General features: G+C 43.9%; 2 long non-coding RNA genes across 17 annotated transcripts in view; one reads left to right on the top strand and one right to left on the bottom strand.

Moving 5' to 3' along the window:
• The window catches only part of LOC138844626 (uncharacterized), a 108,082-nt gene extending 100,387 nt beyond the window's left edge, over positions 1 to 7,695 (bottom strand). For 3 of the 4 annotated variants that reach the window (XR_016210668.1, XR_016210667.1, XR_016210673.1), the window contains exon 1: positions 7,560 to 7,678. This is a non-coding gene — a long non-coding RNA (uncharacterized LOC138844626). Of the gene's footprint in view, positions 1 to 1,922; positions 2,062 to 7,559 lie in introns of all 4 variants that reach the window. The other variant, XR_016210681.1, reaches the window with a different exon arrangement.
• A 112-nt stretch (positions 7,696 to 7,807) lies between these two features.
• The window catches only part of LOC138844625 (uncharacterized), a 39,214-nt gene continuing 31,410 nt past the window's right edge, over positions 7,808 to 15,611 (top strand). For 11 of the 13 annotated variants that reach the window (XR_016210655.1, XR_016210650.1, XR_016210648.1 and 8 more), the window contains exons 1-2: positions 7,808 to 7,945; positions 8,794 to 8,880. This is a non-coding gene — a long non-coding RNA (uncharacterized LOC138844625). Of the gene's footprint in view, positions 8,068 to 8,793; positions 8,881 to 15,611 lie in introns of all 13 variants that reach the window. The other 2 variants (XR_016210664.1, XR_011380739.2) reach the window with 1 other exon arrangement.

Below are 15,611 nucleotides of genomic sequence, written 5' to 3'. Positions count from 1 at the left end.
AAGGTAAGAAGATACTCTGGAACTAGATGATAGTTGCATAATTTGTAAATATTCTAAAAAACAGTGAATTGTATACTTTAAAAGAAGAATTTTATGGAATGTGATTTCTATCTATTTAAAAACAACAAATATGGGGGCCGGCACTGTGGCATAATGGGTAAAGCCACTGCCTGCAGTGCTAGCATCCCATATGGGCACCAGTTCAAGTCGTGGCTGCTCCACTTCCTATCCAGCTCTCTGCTATGGCCTGGGAAAGCAGTAGAAGATGGCTCAAGTTCTTGGGTGCCTGCACCCATGTGGGAGACCCGGAAGATGCTCCTGGCTCCTGGCTTCGTACTGGTGCAGCTCAAGCCATTGTGGCCAATTGGGGAGTGAACCAGCGGATGGATGACCTCTCTCTCTTCTTTTCCTTCTCTGTGTAACTCTTTCAAATAAATAAATAATATTTTAAAAAGATAAAACACTTTCATAATAGAACAGATGAAATAATTCATATCAACAGTACCATACTAAAATCAATGTTCTAGAAAGTTTCAGGTGGAAAGCAAATAATAGCAAAGGGTAATCTGAAATTATACAAATGAAAACTATGTGGGTGAAATGAAAGCTATGTGCTCTTTGCAGAAGCCAATATACATTTTTGTTCTTAATTTGTAGTCATTTTAAAGGATACTTGATTTGATGAGCTGGCACTATGGCATAAAGGGTAAACTGCTGCCTGCAGTGCCAGCATCCCATATGGGCACCAGTTCATCTCTGCTGTTCCACTTCTAATCCAGCTCCCTGCTAATGTGCCTGGGAAAGTAGTGGAAGATGACCGAAGTTCTTGGGCCCCTGCACCCATGAGAGAGATCTGGAAGAAGTTCCTGTCTCCTGGCTTCAGTCTGGCCCAGCCCTGGCCATTGAAGTCATTTGGGGAGTAAACCAACAAATGGAAGATATCTCATGTGCACTCTCCCATTCTCTTTCTCTGTAATTCCTCCTTTCAAAAAATTCTTTAAAAAAAATTTTTTTTAATGAATCCCAGCTGTTCCACTTCCAATTTCAGCTTCCTGCTAATGCGCCTGGGAAGGCAGTGGAAGACTGCCCAAGTACTTGGGCCCTTGCCATCAATGTGGGAGTCCCAGATGAAATTCTTGGCTTCTGGCTTTGGCCTGGCCCAGATCTGGATGTTGTAGCCATTTAGGAATGAACCAGCGAATGGAAGATCTCCACCCCCATCCCACTCTTTCTACTGCTCTGCCCTTCAAATAAATAAATAAATCTTTTTTAAAAAAGGTAGTTGATTTTAAAGAAAATTACTTAAAAAAATAACAATGTCTTGTTAGAGTGTGAGGAAATGGACAAACAAAATGAATGACACAAAGGTCAGGAGAACTTACATAAAAATATAAAAGAAATTGTTATGCTCATATTCTAAATGATATACTACCACTCGAAGATTGTATCAGTCAGAGTACAATCAAGGAATCACAACCACTAAGAGATATTTTATACAAATAAAAGTTAAAGTGTAAATAAATATGGATGTGGATTTGTTGCAAGAATTAGACTTCCTGTAAGGTGCAAGACCTGGTTGACCTAATGTTAAGTGTGAGAGATAGTGTGAAGTATGCAAGAGGGAACTGAGAGTAAAGATGGGTGCAGAGTGAGGGGTAGGAAGAATAAACTGGAGCCGACAATCATGAGCTAAGTCTCACAAAGATGAACTGATTTACATTCCCATTCCCATCAACAGTGTGTAAGAGTTCTTTCTCCCAGCCTTGCCAGCACCTGTTACTTTCTGTGTTGATAATAGCCAATCTAACAGAGTTGAAGTGATATCTAATTGTGGGTTTATTTTAGATTTTTTTATCTTTACTTATTTGAAAATCAGAGAGAGAGAGAGAGAGAGAGAGAGAGAGAGAGAGAGAGAGACTTACTTCCACTTGCTGGCTCATTTCCCAAATGGCTGCAAAGGCTGGGGCTGGGCCAGGTCGAAACCAGGAGCCTAGAATTCCATCCAGGTATCCCATGTGGGTGGTGAGGGCCCAAAAACTTGGTCCATGTTCCACTGTTTTCCTAGGTGTATTAGAAAGGAGCTGGATCAGAAGTAAAGCAGGCCGGTGCCACAGCTCAATAGGCTAATCCTCCGCCTTGCGGCACTGGTACACCAGGTTCTAGTCCCGGTCGGGGCACCAGGTTCTGTCCCGGTTGCCCCTCTTCCAGGCCACTCTCTGCTGTGGTCAGGAAGTGCAGTGGAGGATGGCCCAAGTGCTTGGGCCCTGCACCCCATGGGAGACCAGGAGAAGCACCTGGCTCTTGCCTTCAGATAGGTGCGGTGTGCCAGTCGCAGCCCGCCGGCCAGGGCATCCATTGGAGAGTGAACCAACAGCAAAGGAAGACCTTTCTCTCTCTCTCTCTCACTGTCCACTCTGCCTGTCAAAAAAAAAAAAAAAAAAAAAAAAGTTGAGTTTCTGGGGCCAGCCAGGTAAAGCCACCACCTGCAATGTCAGCATCACATATGGGAACCATTTGGAGCCCTAGCTACTCCACTTTCAATTCAACTCCCTGCTAATGGCCTGAGAATGCAACAAGAGATGGCTCAAGTGCATGGGCCCCTGCCACTCATGTGGGAACCTGGATGAAGATTCTAGATCCTGGCTTTGGCCTGGCCAGCCCTGGCAATTGAACCATTTGGGGAGTGAACCAGCACATGGAAGATTCTCTCTATCTCTTCCTCTCTCTCTGTAACTCCAACTTTTAAATAAATAAGCCTTTTTAAAAAATTAAGTTTCTGCCATCTTGAGGAGACAGATTGTGTTCCCAGGTTCCAACTTCAACCTGGCCCAGTCCTAGCCACTGCTGGCATTTAAGGGAGTAAATCAGGAAACATGAAATCTTTCTCTCTCCTCAGCCCTACAAGTGTGTGTGTGTGTGTGTGTGTGTGTGAGAGAGAGAGAGAGAGAAAAATAATGTTGCTCAAGTATCTAAGATATGCACCTGAGATGCCTGAGAAATTAACAAAGCCATCTTTAACTTTTAGAAAAACACGTGATAGTAAAACTGATAGTGACAGTCAAAAATTGTGCAGTCTGAGATTTTATTTGGAAAATTAACAAACTACCCTATTACTATCTCATGAATACTAGTCAAGATAAGAGTCCCAGTCATAGATAAAGGATTTTATTACTCATAGCACAGGCAAATAAAAATTCAAACGGTTCAGCATAGTTTTTTGCTGAACCAAGACTCATAGGATGACATAGGGTCTATGATATGCCCATACATGTATGATAGAGGAACACTGAGCCTTGGGAATTTATTGTTTTTTTACAGTAAGAACACCTGAACTTTTTCCAGGGGTCAGACATCACCTTATCCCTCAAGGTTGCTTGTTGTGAACATAATCCTGAAAAACGGCCAGTAAGCCATTTTTAGCATATCCAGTAAGAACATTCAGGGATGCTAAGGACTGAGGGCAGGTTGCCTCTTCCAAAAAGATTACAATGTGTACAATAAATGGCTAGTGAGGGGAAAAAAGGGCTTTCTCTCTGTTAGAAGTCCTAGGAGAAGAAACTGGAGTTAAAAAATCAATTAACAAAGATCCCATAAATTATACTTACTAACTACTTCTTTAGCTGTAGATAGAAATAGGGGTTCTTATTTCATAATAAAAGAGAGACAGAATATAGGGAAAACAGGACTGTCAAAGAATTTGTAGTAACTTGACAAGGATGTGGAAAAAAAACTCTTGGGGGTAGGGGCAGGTGGCAGTAAACAATAGTGGGACAAGAAAATAGAATATGCTCATTTGCTGAATAAAATGGGAGAAATAAGAGAAGATAATCTAAACTTTTCCTTGGTTCTGTTTATAGGGACAGTCTCTAAGTTGCCCCCCCAAAATAATTCCCACCTCCTGATGTTCATGCTTTATGCAATGCCTTCTTAAGTAAAGCAGGACCTGTGATGTTTCTAATCAATGGACTATGACAAAGATGATGATAAGTCGCTCCTATGATTGATTATAATACATTATATGACTCTGCCTCATGGTATACTTGCTCTGAAGATTCTCTTTTCTGGCTTGGCAAAGTGGCCTGTTGGAAAAAACTCACATGGTAAATAATGGCAAGTGGCCTCTAGAGTGCTAAGGCAGCCTCCAAATGGCAACCAGCAAGAAGCCAATAGCACTCAGTCCTACAAAAAAAAAAAAAAAAAAAAAAAAAAAATTGGAATTCTGCCAACAATATGAGTGAACTTAGAAGATTCTTCCCATCAAGCCTCCAATTGAAAACACAGCCCCTGGGGCCGGCGCTGTGGTGTAGCCGGTAAAGCTGCCACCTGCAGTGCCAGCATCGCATAAGGACACCAGTTGGAGTCCTGGCTGCTCCACTTCCGATCCAGCTCTCTGCTATGGCTTAGGAAAGCAGAAGATCACCCAAGTCCTTGGGCCCCTGCACCTATGTGGGAGACCGGGAAGAAGCTCCTGGCTCCTGGCTTCGCATCGGTGCAGCTCCGGCCGTTGAAGCCAACTGGGGAGCAAACCAGCGGATGGAAGACCTCTCTCTCTCTCTCTCTCTCTGCCTCTCCTATCTCTGTGTAACTCTGACTTTCAAATAAACAAATAAGTCTTAAAAAAAAACAGCCCAAATAACACTTTGATTGCAGCCTTCTGAGGCCATAAGTAGAAGACCAAGCTAGATTCCTGATCCACAAAAACTGTGAGATAATAAATTTCATGCTGTTTTAAGCCACCATGTTGTGATCATTTGTGACACAGCCAACAGAAAATTAATGTCATAGCCAAGGATGTCAAGAACTGTTTGTCAGGTACTAAGGCACAGGTGGGCAGCATGGTATTTGCAGATCTATTCCATGTAGAGCATCTGTTCAAGGTGCAGTGAGATTATTTATAAGGGCAAGTTGAGGTGTAAAGAAAACTACTCTGTAGCATAAATGAGAGAAGAAATAGAGAAGGAAAAAGCATCTTGGAAACTCCTCTCCCTCTCCGAATCTATAAAATATTTATCCATAGTCCTCCTAACAGTCTGGAATCACCTCATGCTGCTTGTGCTTTCATTGATTTCTTAACAAGGGAAAGGCAGATAGTTATAAAAGGCTTCAAAACGTAACAGTGGTCTTGAAGAACATCTCAGGGCTATGGACGAAGGCAGGGAGCAATAAACCAAAAGAAATCTTTGAAAAGGGAAGCAACAAGCAACAAAAATCAGTGAGTTTTACAGACAGAAAAAGGAGATCCCTGATTTTCTCTGAGGGAGGACCAATCAAAACAAACCCTTCTCACAGCTTTACAGAGAGCAAATGTTTGCCAAATCTTTGTTGAATAAATGCTACAAAGACAACTGGGGAAAGCAAAGGCTTTATTTGAGATTACAGGTTTGTTCCCTTCCTCTAGTTTAAAGTGGGGCAACAGGGGCTAAGAAAACCAAATCTCTAGAACTCATTTCTCCAGAGACACAAGTTTATCATATTCACTCTTTCTCAGAAGTAGAACCTGAATGGTGAATTAGGTGAAGCAGGGATGATGATAATCAATATAATGTATGTGGATGATTTCTCTGACAACAGGAAAAAGCTATTGAATTTTGGAATTTTTTGAGTTTCCTTACCACATCACATTCTTTTTGGATACATACCTCAGTATACAGTAGAATTGCTAGGTCACATGGAGATTTTTAAACATTTTTTGAGGGGCTGGCACTGAAGCACAGCAGGTTAAGCTGCTGCATGTGACCCTGGCATCCTTTATGGGCACCAGTTTGAGTCCTGGCTGCTCCACTTTGTATTCACCTCTCTGGTAGTGCACCTGGGAAGGCAGCAGAGGATGGCCCAAGTGCTTGGGAAACCCGGGTTAGGCTCCTGGCTTCTGACTTCAGCCTGGCCCAGCCTGGGTTGTTGCAGCCATTTGGGGAGTGGGCTGGTGGACTGAAGATCTCTTTCTGTCTCTCCCTCTCTCTCTGTAACTCTTTCAAATAAATAAATCTTTAAACATTTTTGAAGAAACACAAAAAATTTCATAGCAGCTGTACCATTTTACATTTCCACCAGTGATGTACCAGAATTCTCCACATCCTCACATTCTTTTTCTTTCTTTCTTTTTTTTTTTTTTTTTCAGAATAGTCAGACTAGTAGATGTGAAGTGATATCTCACTGTGGTTTTAATTTGTATTTTCTTGATCACTAACAAGCATCTTTTCACACATGCTTATTGGCCATTTGTATATCTTGGGAGAAATGTCTATTCATGCCCTTTGCCCATTTCTAAATTGGGTTGTTTCTTTCGTGTTGAGTTGCAGGAGTTCTTTAATCCTTTATCAGATATATTATTTACAAAGACGTTTTCCCATTCCGTAAGTTATCTCTTCACTGTCTTGAAGCAGTTCTTTGATGCACAAAAGTTTTAAATTTTGATGAATCCAATGTATCTATTTTTCTTTTGCTAACTGTGCTTTTAGTGTCATATTTAAGAAACCACTGCTAATCCAGGGTCATAAATATTTTCTCCTGTTCTAACAGTTTCACGGTTTTAACTCTTAAACTTAAGGAAGCAAACATACTTGCTTTTGTCAATCCTTGATATTTCTTCCCAGATAAAATCTGGAAACTGATTTCATGACTCCAGTCTTCTTAATCTTGGTCAAACTGCTTATTCATCTTAGGAATAATTTCACAAAGTTGTTTCAAGAATTACAGGAGATGTTTAAACATATCTAAAATATATGGGTGCCCAACATACATATCCATTATTCCTTCCTTCAAAGAACTTTCTCTGCCAGGACCTGCCAAAGTCCTTATTCTACTCTACCTTGCTGCTTCCTTCTGGGTAGTCATTCCCAGGCCCCAAATTGCCTATTTTTGCTACAGAAGCCTCAACTGATCCTCTCCAATCCTGGGCCTAGACCTCTTGTAGCACTTCTGTCTCCACTGACGTCCAGTTTGGAGTCAACTGGGCTACCACAGAGAAGACACACTCTAATGGGGAAGTGGGAGAAGGAAATGGAAGCAGACCACAGCACCACAGTGTCCCCACCTCTCAACCACATTGGCAGAGAGGCAAGTAAAGGCACACTGAAGCCTCTAGGAAGGTCAAGGCCAAAGAACTTGGATATATAAATAACACATGGATCCCAAGTCAGAGCGGTTCTAGCCCCTTCTAGGGCACAATTCAAGGTCCTCCTTTACTTAGGAGGTCTTCTGTGAGTACTGGAGGGAGGGGCGGATGAGGCCTCACCACCACACAGGCTCCAGCGTCTCCCCTGGGTTCCCGGAAGTTCTACTGAGCCAACTCCACAGACCACCTGCGCGCTTGCTCCCGGAGTTGCAGAAGGTCTCCCTGGGGACGGTGTCCTCCACACTGCAGACAGCGCCCTGCGAGTCTCCATTCACACACACGGGGTCTTCCACGGGGGCGGCTCCCCACACCGCCTCAGGGGACTCCCGGCAGTGGAGGGAGCAGTCACTCGGGGTTCATCCACTTACACAAGGGCCACTCTGGGAGCTTCCCATGAGCACCTGAGGGCAACGGCCTTGTCCCCTCCACCCCCGGCCCCGCTTACCAGAACCGTCCGGGGGCGGTACGCGGGCTGGGGCTAGCGAACTCTTAACCACAGGCCCCACGCCGCCCGCATCCGCTCAGGGCGCCGAGGTGGTGGGCGGAGCGGCGGGCTGAGGCGGCAGCGCGCGCGCGCGCGCGCCCGGCGCACACCCACCCTCCCCGCCCCCACCCCGCGCCGGGCGCCCCCACTCCGCCTCGCCCTCCTGCGTCTTGAGGGGCGCCATCGCCGCTCATCCGGGGCCTGGCGAGCTGGCGTCGGAGCGGCGGGGGTCTGGGTGGGCAGCGGCTAGCTCTGTAGAGCCGTCGTCTGAGGTGCTCGCGGGCGCCCCTCGCCAGAGCCCAGCACTGCGGCGCGGGTGCTGCGCCAGCCCGGCCGCCTGCGGCAAGGTCAGTGCCGGGCACGGGGTGCCGCGGGGACTGCAGCTGCTCCTCACTGTGGCCTGAGCGCCAACCTAGAGAAGTGAGAATGACTGCAGGAAGCTCTCCCTGGCCTCTCCCACCAAGCCAAGGTACCCGTCCAGTCAGCGCGCACACCCTGGCATCAAGGAACTGTGCGTACCCACCCACTTGTGTTCAGAAGGCCCAACCCCTGTGCCCTGCTTTCTGAGGTTAACTCTCTTGGTTCATTTGCTCTTCTGCCACAGGAGAACAGTGGTCCTCCCCTCCAGAAGATGCAGCCTTCAAGGCACCATCTTGGACGCAGGAACCCCACCCTTACCAAACACCAAACCTGCTGGCACCTTGGTCTTGGACTTCTCACCCTCTAGAACTGAAGCGAGATAAATTTAGGTTCTTCTTAAGTTATCCAGTCTAAAGCATTTGGCTATTGTGGCGTAGAACAGACTAAGATAGTATTGCTATCACTTTTATATACAAAATGCCATTTACTAACCCCTGTACAGGTATTAAGTCGTGTACACTTCATCACAATGCTATGAAGTGTCCTCCTTTCATTGATTGCAGTAAATATTCACGGCCCAGATTGATTTCAGGACCCCCTCATAGATACCAAAATCCAAGGACGCTCAAATCCCTATATAAAATTATGTAATATTTGTAACCTATATATATATACCCTCTTGTCTACTTTAAATCATCTTTAGATTAATTCTAATATCTAGTGCAATGAAATGCTATGTAAAATTGTAATTCTGTGTGGTTTACAGAATAATGACAAGAAAAATGTCTGTAAATGTTCAATATAGGCATAGTTTTTTCCTTGAATATTTCCACAGTTGATTGAATCCTAGGAAGTGGAACCCATGGACACAGAGGGCTGACTGCACAATTGTAGGAACTGAGGCACAAGGAGCTTAAACGACGTAAGTTGATATAGCTATTATATAGAATCTAAGTACACCCGCTCCAGACCCATACTCCTAATCAGGTTGTACTGTATTACCTCCAGAACCGCTTTTAGGATGTACAGGAACTGACATAAATACAGGACCCTGGTTTTGTAAATAATCTGATTGAAATAGACATTACAGAATTTATGTCCCAATGATAAAATGTTTTGTTAATTAAGATTTGAGATAATGGTTAGGGAAATGTGTTATTGGTTGAACAGGACTTAGCTCCCATACTTTTGCAGGTATTTAAACCTCAAAGCATTATGTTAACATTAGTAGATTAATGATAATGGTTGATAGATTAGGGTGGAAATTTGATCTTATTATGGTAGCTAGGAAGTGGGGCCACTGGGAGGTCTTTAGGTCACTGGGGGCTTCCCTCAGAAGGTGGTTCTCATTAGAGGGTTGGTGATATGAGCCAAGTATTCTTTTTGTATTTCTTTGCTTCCTGGCTCACCATGTGAGTATTGCGTTGCACATGCTCTGCCATTGCCAGCCTCTGCCAGACAGTAGTCTAATGAGGCCATCTGATCTTGAACTTTTCCAAGAAACTACTTGTTATATATCAATGTTAGCCGTCGCAAAACACACTGGACACCAGAGTAAGGGAAAAGGTTTATTGGGGAACACCCTACAGACCGGAGTGAAGGGGCGGCGAAGGAAAAAGAGAAGGAGACCATAAGAGAGAGAGACAGAGAGGAGGGAGAAGAGAGACGAGAGGAGGAGAGAAGCCAAGAGAGGCCAAGAGAGCACGGGAGAGAAGGATCAAGAGAGAAGAACAAGAGCCAAGAGAGTGCAGGAGAGAAGGGCCAGGAGAGCACGTGTTCAGGAACAGGCCCTTTTAAAACTTTGCCTGAGGGCGTGCAGGATAGCAGGAGCAGCGAATCCTTTAGGATGGGGGTGGAGCCTGGCTCAGGTAGCTGGGCCATTCGGCCACCTGGCTAAAGCTGCACCAGTTTCCTAACACTACTCCCAAGTATTTCAAAGTAATGAAAAGCTGAGCAATATAGAAGGAGTACTTCTATATTTTTGTTTACTGTTCCATTAGGGCACATAAAGACTCTTGGTAGTGTCTAGGCATTGTCTCTCCCAGTTGAAGTCTTTAGTCTTTATTGTCAGATGCACCTTTCCTCACATTCCCGCATGAGAAAAGGTAATGGTGCTATTATTACAAGTGGTGGCTCCTCAGAACTTGTACAGAAACAACACAGATCTTCTTGCCTATGTAGCTTCCTCATATTGATATAATGCTAATAGAATTGCACCATCCATCCTACCACTTGTGAATACTGACTTCTAAAGACTCTCAATAGTGTTACTATGTTTCAGTAATGATGACCATAAATACAAGTGTTACCCAGAGGAAACAGTCATGTGTAAATGATAATTTCTTTTCTAGATTGCTAAATTGATTTTTTGGAATTTTGTATTATAAACATAGAACATTCCTTCCAACCATGTATTTTCTTGAATTCTAGGCTATAATCACTGCAAACGTAGAGTGATCACTTTCAATGTTGACTGTGTTAGTAAAATGGCACAGTCTTATCTGTGGCTCAGTCTACACCCAGGACACCATCCTAGGCTCTAGCTGACCACCCCCCCACTGCTGCCATTGCTGGAAGCCCGGTGACCACATGGCCCAACCACAGGTGTCAGCTCCATCCCCACCCTAATGGGATTTGCTGCTCCTACTTTTCTGCCTACCTCCCACCCCAAGGTTTAACAGGAGCTGTTCCCAAACATGCGCTCTCTCTTGATCTCTCTCTCTCTCATGCTCTCCTCCTCTCTCTTACCCTCTGGCGCTCTCATCCCCCACTCCCCCGGCCTGTCAGGCCTCCCCCACCTGACAATAAATCCTTTCCCTTACTCTGGTGTTTGGTGTGTTTTGTGGTGGCCTTACAGACTGTACTCCTACCTAACTCACACTAGTACCAACAAGGCAAATAAATGAAAGACAGTTGACTGAGTGAGATGAGCAATCCCTTTGGCACAGGACATCCAGCCTTCTTCCAGCATGGCCAAGATCAACCAAGAATGCACTTTCATTATAAACATACTCAACAAACTAGGAATAGAAGGTGATGGAACAAAGACATTCCTTTATACCCCAGCATTCTTTCCCAGGTTTCCAAGGCTCTGCATGTCTACCTGAAAGACCAGTTCCAGGAATTCCCCTCTACCTGCTGCCCCCTGCCCCCACCCCCATCCCTAGCCCTAGCCCTCCTAAAATATAAAAAGGCATGGCCCCTGGGATTGGGGCCTTCTGCCATCTGTTCCATCAATTTGCACACCAGCAGTTGGTTACCCACCTCTACAAATTTATTTTCTCCAAATAAATTCGGTCTGGCTGTAGATTCCTATACTGCCTCCTCTATTCTGCATCTCTTTTCCTAACATTTTGGTGCCCCATGTGAGGAGGCACCAAACTGCACCTCTTTTACTAACAGAAGAGAACTGCCTCAGTTTGACAAGAGGATGTTAAAAAACCCAATACATACATCATACTTAATGGTAAAAAGTAAAAGACTGAATACTTTCCCCTTAAGAGCAAGAAGAAAGTAAGGGTGTCTGCTCTCCCCTCTTCTACTCAACACTGTAGTGGAGGTTCTAGCCAGGGCTATTAGGCAAGGAGGAAAAAATGCATCTGGGGCAAGCATTTGACTTGGCAGTCAATTACTGAAAACTTTCGGAAAGTGATAAAAATATCACTACACATTTCAGAAGCTCAGTGTATTCCAAGTAGTATAAATACAAAGAGATCCATAGCCAGGCACACCATGGTCAAAATGTTGAGAGACACAGACAAAGCTAATGTTTTGAAAGCAAAAAGAGAAAAAAAACCTCATCACATACAAGGGAACTCCAGTACAATCATCACATGACTTCTCATCAAACAATGGAATCCAGAAGTCAATGAGACAATTCACAATACAACCTTTCCCCCTTATCTGTGTGGCAGATATGTTCCAAGATGCTCAGTAGACACCTGAAACCATGGATAGTACTAAACCCTATGTATAATAGGTTTTTTCCAATAATCGTATACTTAGAATAAAATTTAATTTATAAATTAGACACAATGAAAGCTTAATAGTAATAAAATAGACACTTTACCAGTATACCTCAATAAAATTTATATGAATGTGCTCTCTGTCTTAAAATATCTTATTGTCATGTTCTCACCCTTCTTTTGATGGTGTAAGGTTATACCATACCTGTGTGATATAAGATGAAGTAAGGTGATGATGTAAGCATTGTGATACAGCATTGATGCTAATATGTAAAGATTACCATAACAGTCTGCCAATCAAGACAGCTATTAAGTGATTCATGGACAGACAGTGTATGTAGTGTGACTATGCAGGACAAAGGATGGTTCATGTCCTGGACAGGATGTAGTGAAATGGCCCAAGATTTCATCACAGTATTCAGAGGGACATGCAATTTAAAATTTATGATTTATTTATATTTGGATTTTTAATATTTAATTTTTGAAACACAGCTGGCTGTTGGTAACTGAAATATCAGAAAGTGAAACTACTGTACTAAGAGAAAAAAAACTCTGAAACGAAAATCTTATATCCAGCAATTACAAAATACTTTTAGATGACTAAAAATAAAGACAGAACTGCTAAAATTTAGGAAATACAGCAAAAGTAATGCTTACAGGGAAATTTACAGTTATACATTCCTATACTGAAATAGAAGAAAGATATGAAACCCGTAACTTAAATATCTACCTATGGAACTAGAAAAAGAAGAACAAACTAAACTTAAAGCAAGCAGAAGTAAGAAAATCATACAGATTACAGTACCAATAAGTGAAAGATAAATTAATAGAGAATAAACTAATAGAGAAAAATGAACAATCCCAAAACTTGGTTCTTTTTAAGGAAAAAAATGTATTTGAGAGGCAGAGACAGAACTCTCCAAAGGCCAGCAATGGCAAGAGCTGGGCCTGGTCAAAACTGCAAGCTCAGAACTCAGTCCCCATCTCCCTTGTGGGTGGCAGGGAGTCGACTATTTGAGCTATCATCTGCTGACTCCCAGGGCATGTGTTAGCAAGAAGCTAGAAACAGGAGTAGAGCCAGGATTTGAACCCAGGCACTCTGGTATGGGTTCAAGTCTTGGCTCTGCTTCTGTTTCCAGTTTCCTTTAATGCACACCCTGGAAGGCAGCAGGTGATGGCTCAGGTACTCGGGTTCCTGCCACTCACATGGAAAACCTAGACTGAATTCCCAGTCTGGGAATGGCCCAGTCTCAGCTGCGGTAGGCATTTGGGGAGCAAATCAGCAGATGGATGATCTGTCTGTCTCTTTCTCTCCCCTCCCCTCCCCGCCCCGCCCCGCCCCTCCTCTCCTCTCCTCTCCTCTCCTCTCCTCTCCTCTCCTCTCCTCTCCTCTCCTCTCTCTCCCTCACTCCCTTTCAAATAAAATTAAAATTTTTAAAACAGCTATTCCTTTTTTAAAAGTATAAAATTATCTTCAGGCTGTGTATAAGGTGTGTATGAACCACAAATATGACTCAAAACTGCACTCTGATATGAGTACAAGCATCCTAAGAGGCTGCTTGACCTGCTATGCCACAACACCTACCCCCACCCACAACTCCTTTATTCTCTAGTAATCCTACCATCCCCTCCCCCATCAAAATTCCATACCTTCTCTCACTGTCCTTATGAAAAATTGAGGATTATTTCTTGGAATGATTCAAGGTCACAGAGATATTTGAATGACAAATACTTGTATTGTGTGAATGCAGATCTACTCTGAATTTCCACATCTGTCTTCCATCCAAATGACCTGTCCTGTCACCCAGAGGTGGGGAGAAACAGCTTGAAGTAGAAGCAGACTCCCAACAGCAACACCCAGAGGAAGGGGTGAAGGTGTGCTTTAACGAAGCATTTTTTAATTTGTGGAAGTTTAGACTCTGCTTCCATGCTTAGAAGAGCTTCTCAAGTGCGCCAAGCATTGTACAAAACAATCTTGAGAAAATCCTATACCTATCTGCTATTTTATTTGAGAGGTCTAAATAGCAGTGATAGAGTTTAGGGTTGGAGTGATATGAGCTGATCTGAATTATCTAAGGACCAGGCATCTGATTATGTCCTGTCCCTCACTTGTTCCTTTTTTATTTTTAATCTATTTTCTCTCCAGAATTCCCAACTGATATTCACTTTTCAGTCTGATTCTTGGCTTTAAGAACTTTCGTTAAACTCTCATTGGATCTTCCTGCCCCTGGCTGCCTCGTCCCAATTCAATCCCTGAAATGTAAATCCTAACAGTGATATACCAGACTGATATTTCAACCATGACTGCTAAATTCAGTGATAAGCATGAAAGCAAGCAAGCCACTTTGCTCCACTTTATCCACAAAGATTCCATGAAAAGGCCTAACAGCTTGCTGAAATCCAGCTTCCCTTCTCTGGGCTCGTAAGAACTGAAATCAGGGTCCGGCGCTGTGGCATAGCTGGTAAAGCCACTGCCTGCAGTGTCAGCATACCATAAGGGTGCCGGTTCGAGACCCAGCTGCTCCACTTCCCAACCAGCTCTCTGCTATGGCCTGGGAAAAAAGTAGAAGATAGCCCAAGTCCTTGGGCCCCTGTACCCATGTGGGAGACCCGGAAAAAGCCCCGGGCTTCGGATTGGCGCAGCTCCAGCTGTTGTGGCCAATTGGGGAGTAAACTAGTGGATGGAAAACCTCTTTCTCTCTCTGCCTCTCCTCTCTCTGTGCGTAAGTCTGACTTTCAAAATTAATAAATTAAAAAAAAAAAAAAAAGAACTAAGGCCGGCACCGCGGCTCACTTTTCTAATCCTCTGCCTGTGGTGCTGGCACCCCATGGTTCTAGTCCTGGTTGGGGCACCGGATTCTGTGCCGGTTGCTCCTCTTCCAGGCCAGCTCTCTGCTGTGGCCCGGAAAGGCAGTGGAAGATGGCCCAGGTCCTTGGGCCCTGCACCTGCATGGGAGACCAGGAGGAAACACTGGCGAAGCACCTGGCTCCTGGCTTCAGATTGGCGCAGCGCACTGGCTGTGGCGGCCATTTGGGTGGGTGAACCAACGGAAGGAAGACCTTTCTCTCTCTCTCTCTCTCTCTCTCTCTCTCACTGTCTAACTCTGCCTGTCAAAAAAAAAAAAATTGAAAATAAAAATTTAAAAAAAGAACTGATATCATTCACAGCTACACACCTTACCATCTACACCAACATGACCTTAATATTTAACTGTTTTCACAACTTCATAACTTTATTATTCTAGGAGATTCTTGCCTGAGAAGTTTAAACTTTATATTATTCATTATAGGAGGCAACTTTATTGTTCATTTCAGGAACTTCCCAAGAGATTCATGAACTCTTCAATAGAAAGCATCAACAAATCAATCTCAAAATTCTTTGAACTCCTAGCTTCAAAATTTTTTTTCTCTTTCCACAAACCCTAATTAATATTCAAGGCCGGCACTGTGGCGTAGCAGGTAAAGCCGCTGCCTGCAGTGCTGGTATCCCATATGGGCACCAGTTCAAATCCTAGCTGCTCCACTTCCAATCCAGCTCTCTGCTATGGCCTGAGAGAGCAGTGGAAGATGGCCCACGTCCTTGGGACCCTGCACCCACGTGAGAAACCCAGAAGCGGCTCCTGGCTTCAAATAGGCACAGCTTTGACTGTTGCGGCCAACTGGGGAGTGAACCAGCTCTCTCCCTCTC

The sequence above is a fragment of the Oryctolagus cuniculus genome, chromosome 1, assembly GCF_051225735.1.
Source record: "Oryctolagus cuniculus isolate XC-2025 breed Fujian yellow rabbit chromosome 1, ASM5122573v1, whole genome shotgun sequence".
Classification (NCBI taxonomy): Eukaryota; Metazoa; Chordata; class Mammalia; order Lagomorpha; family Leporidae; genus Oryctolagus; species Oryctolagus cuniculus.
This window is presented reverse-complemented; position numbering and strand designations above follow the sequence as displayed.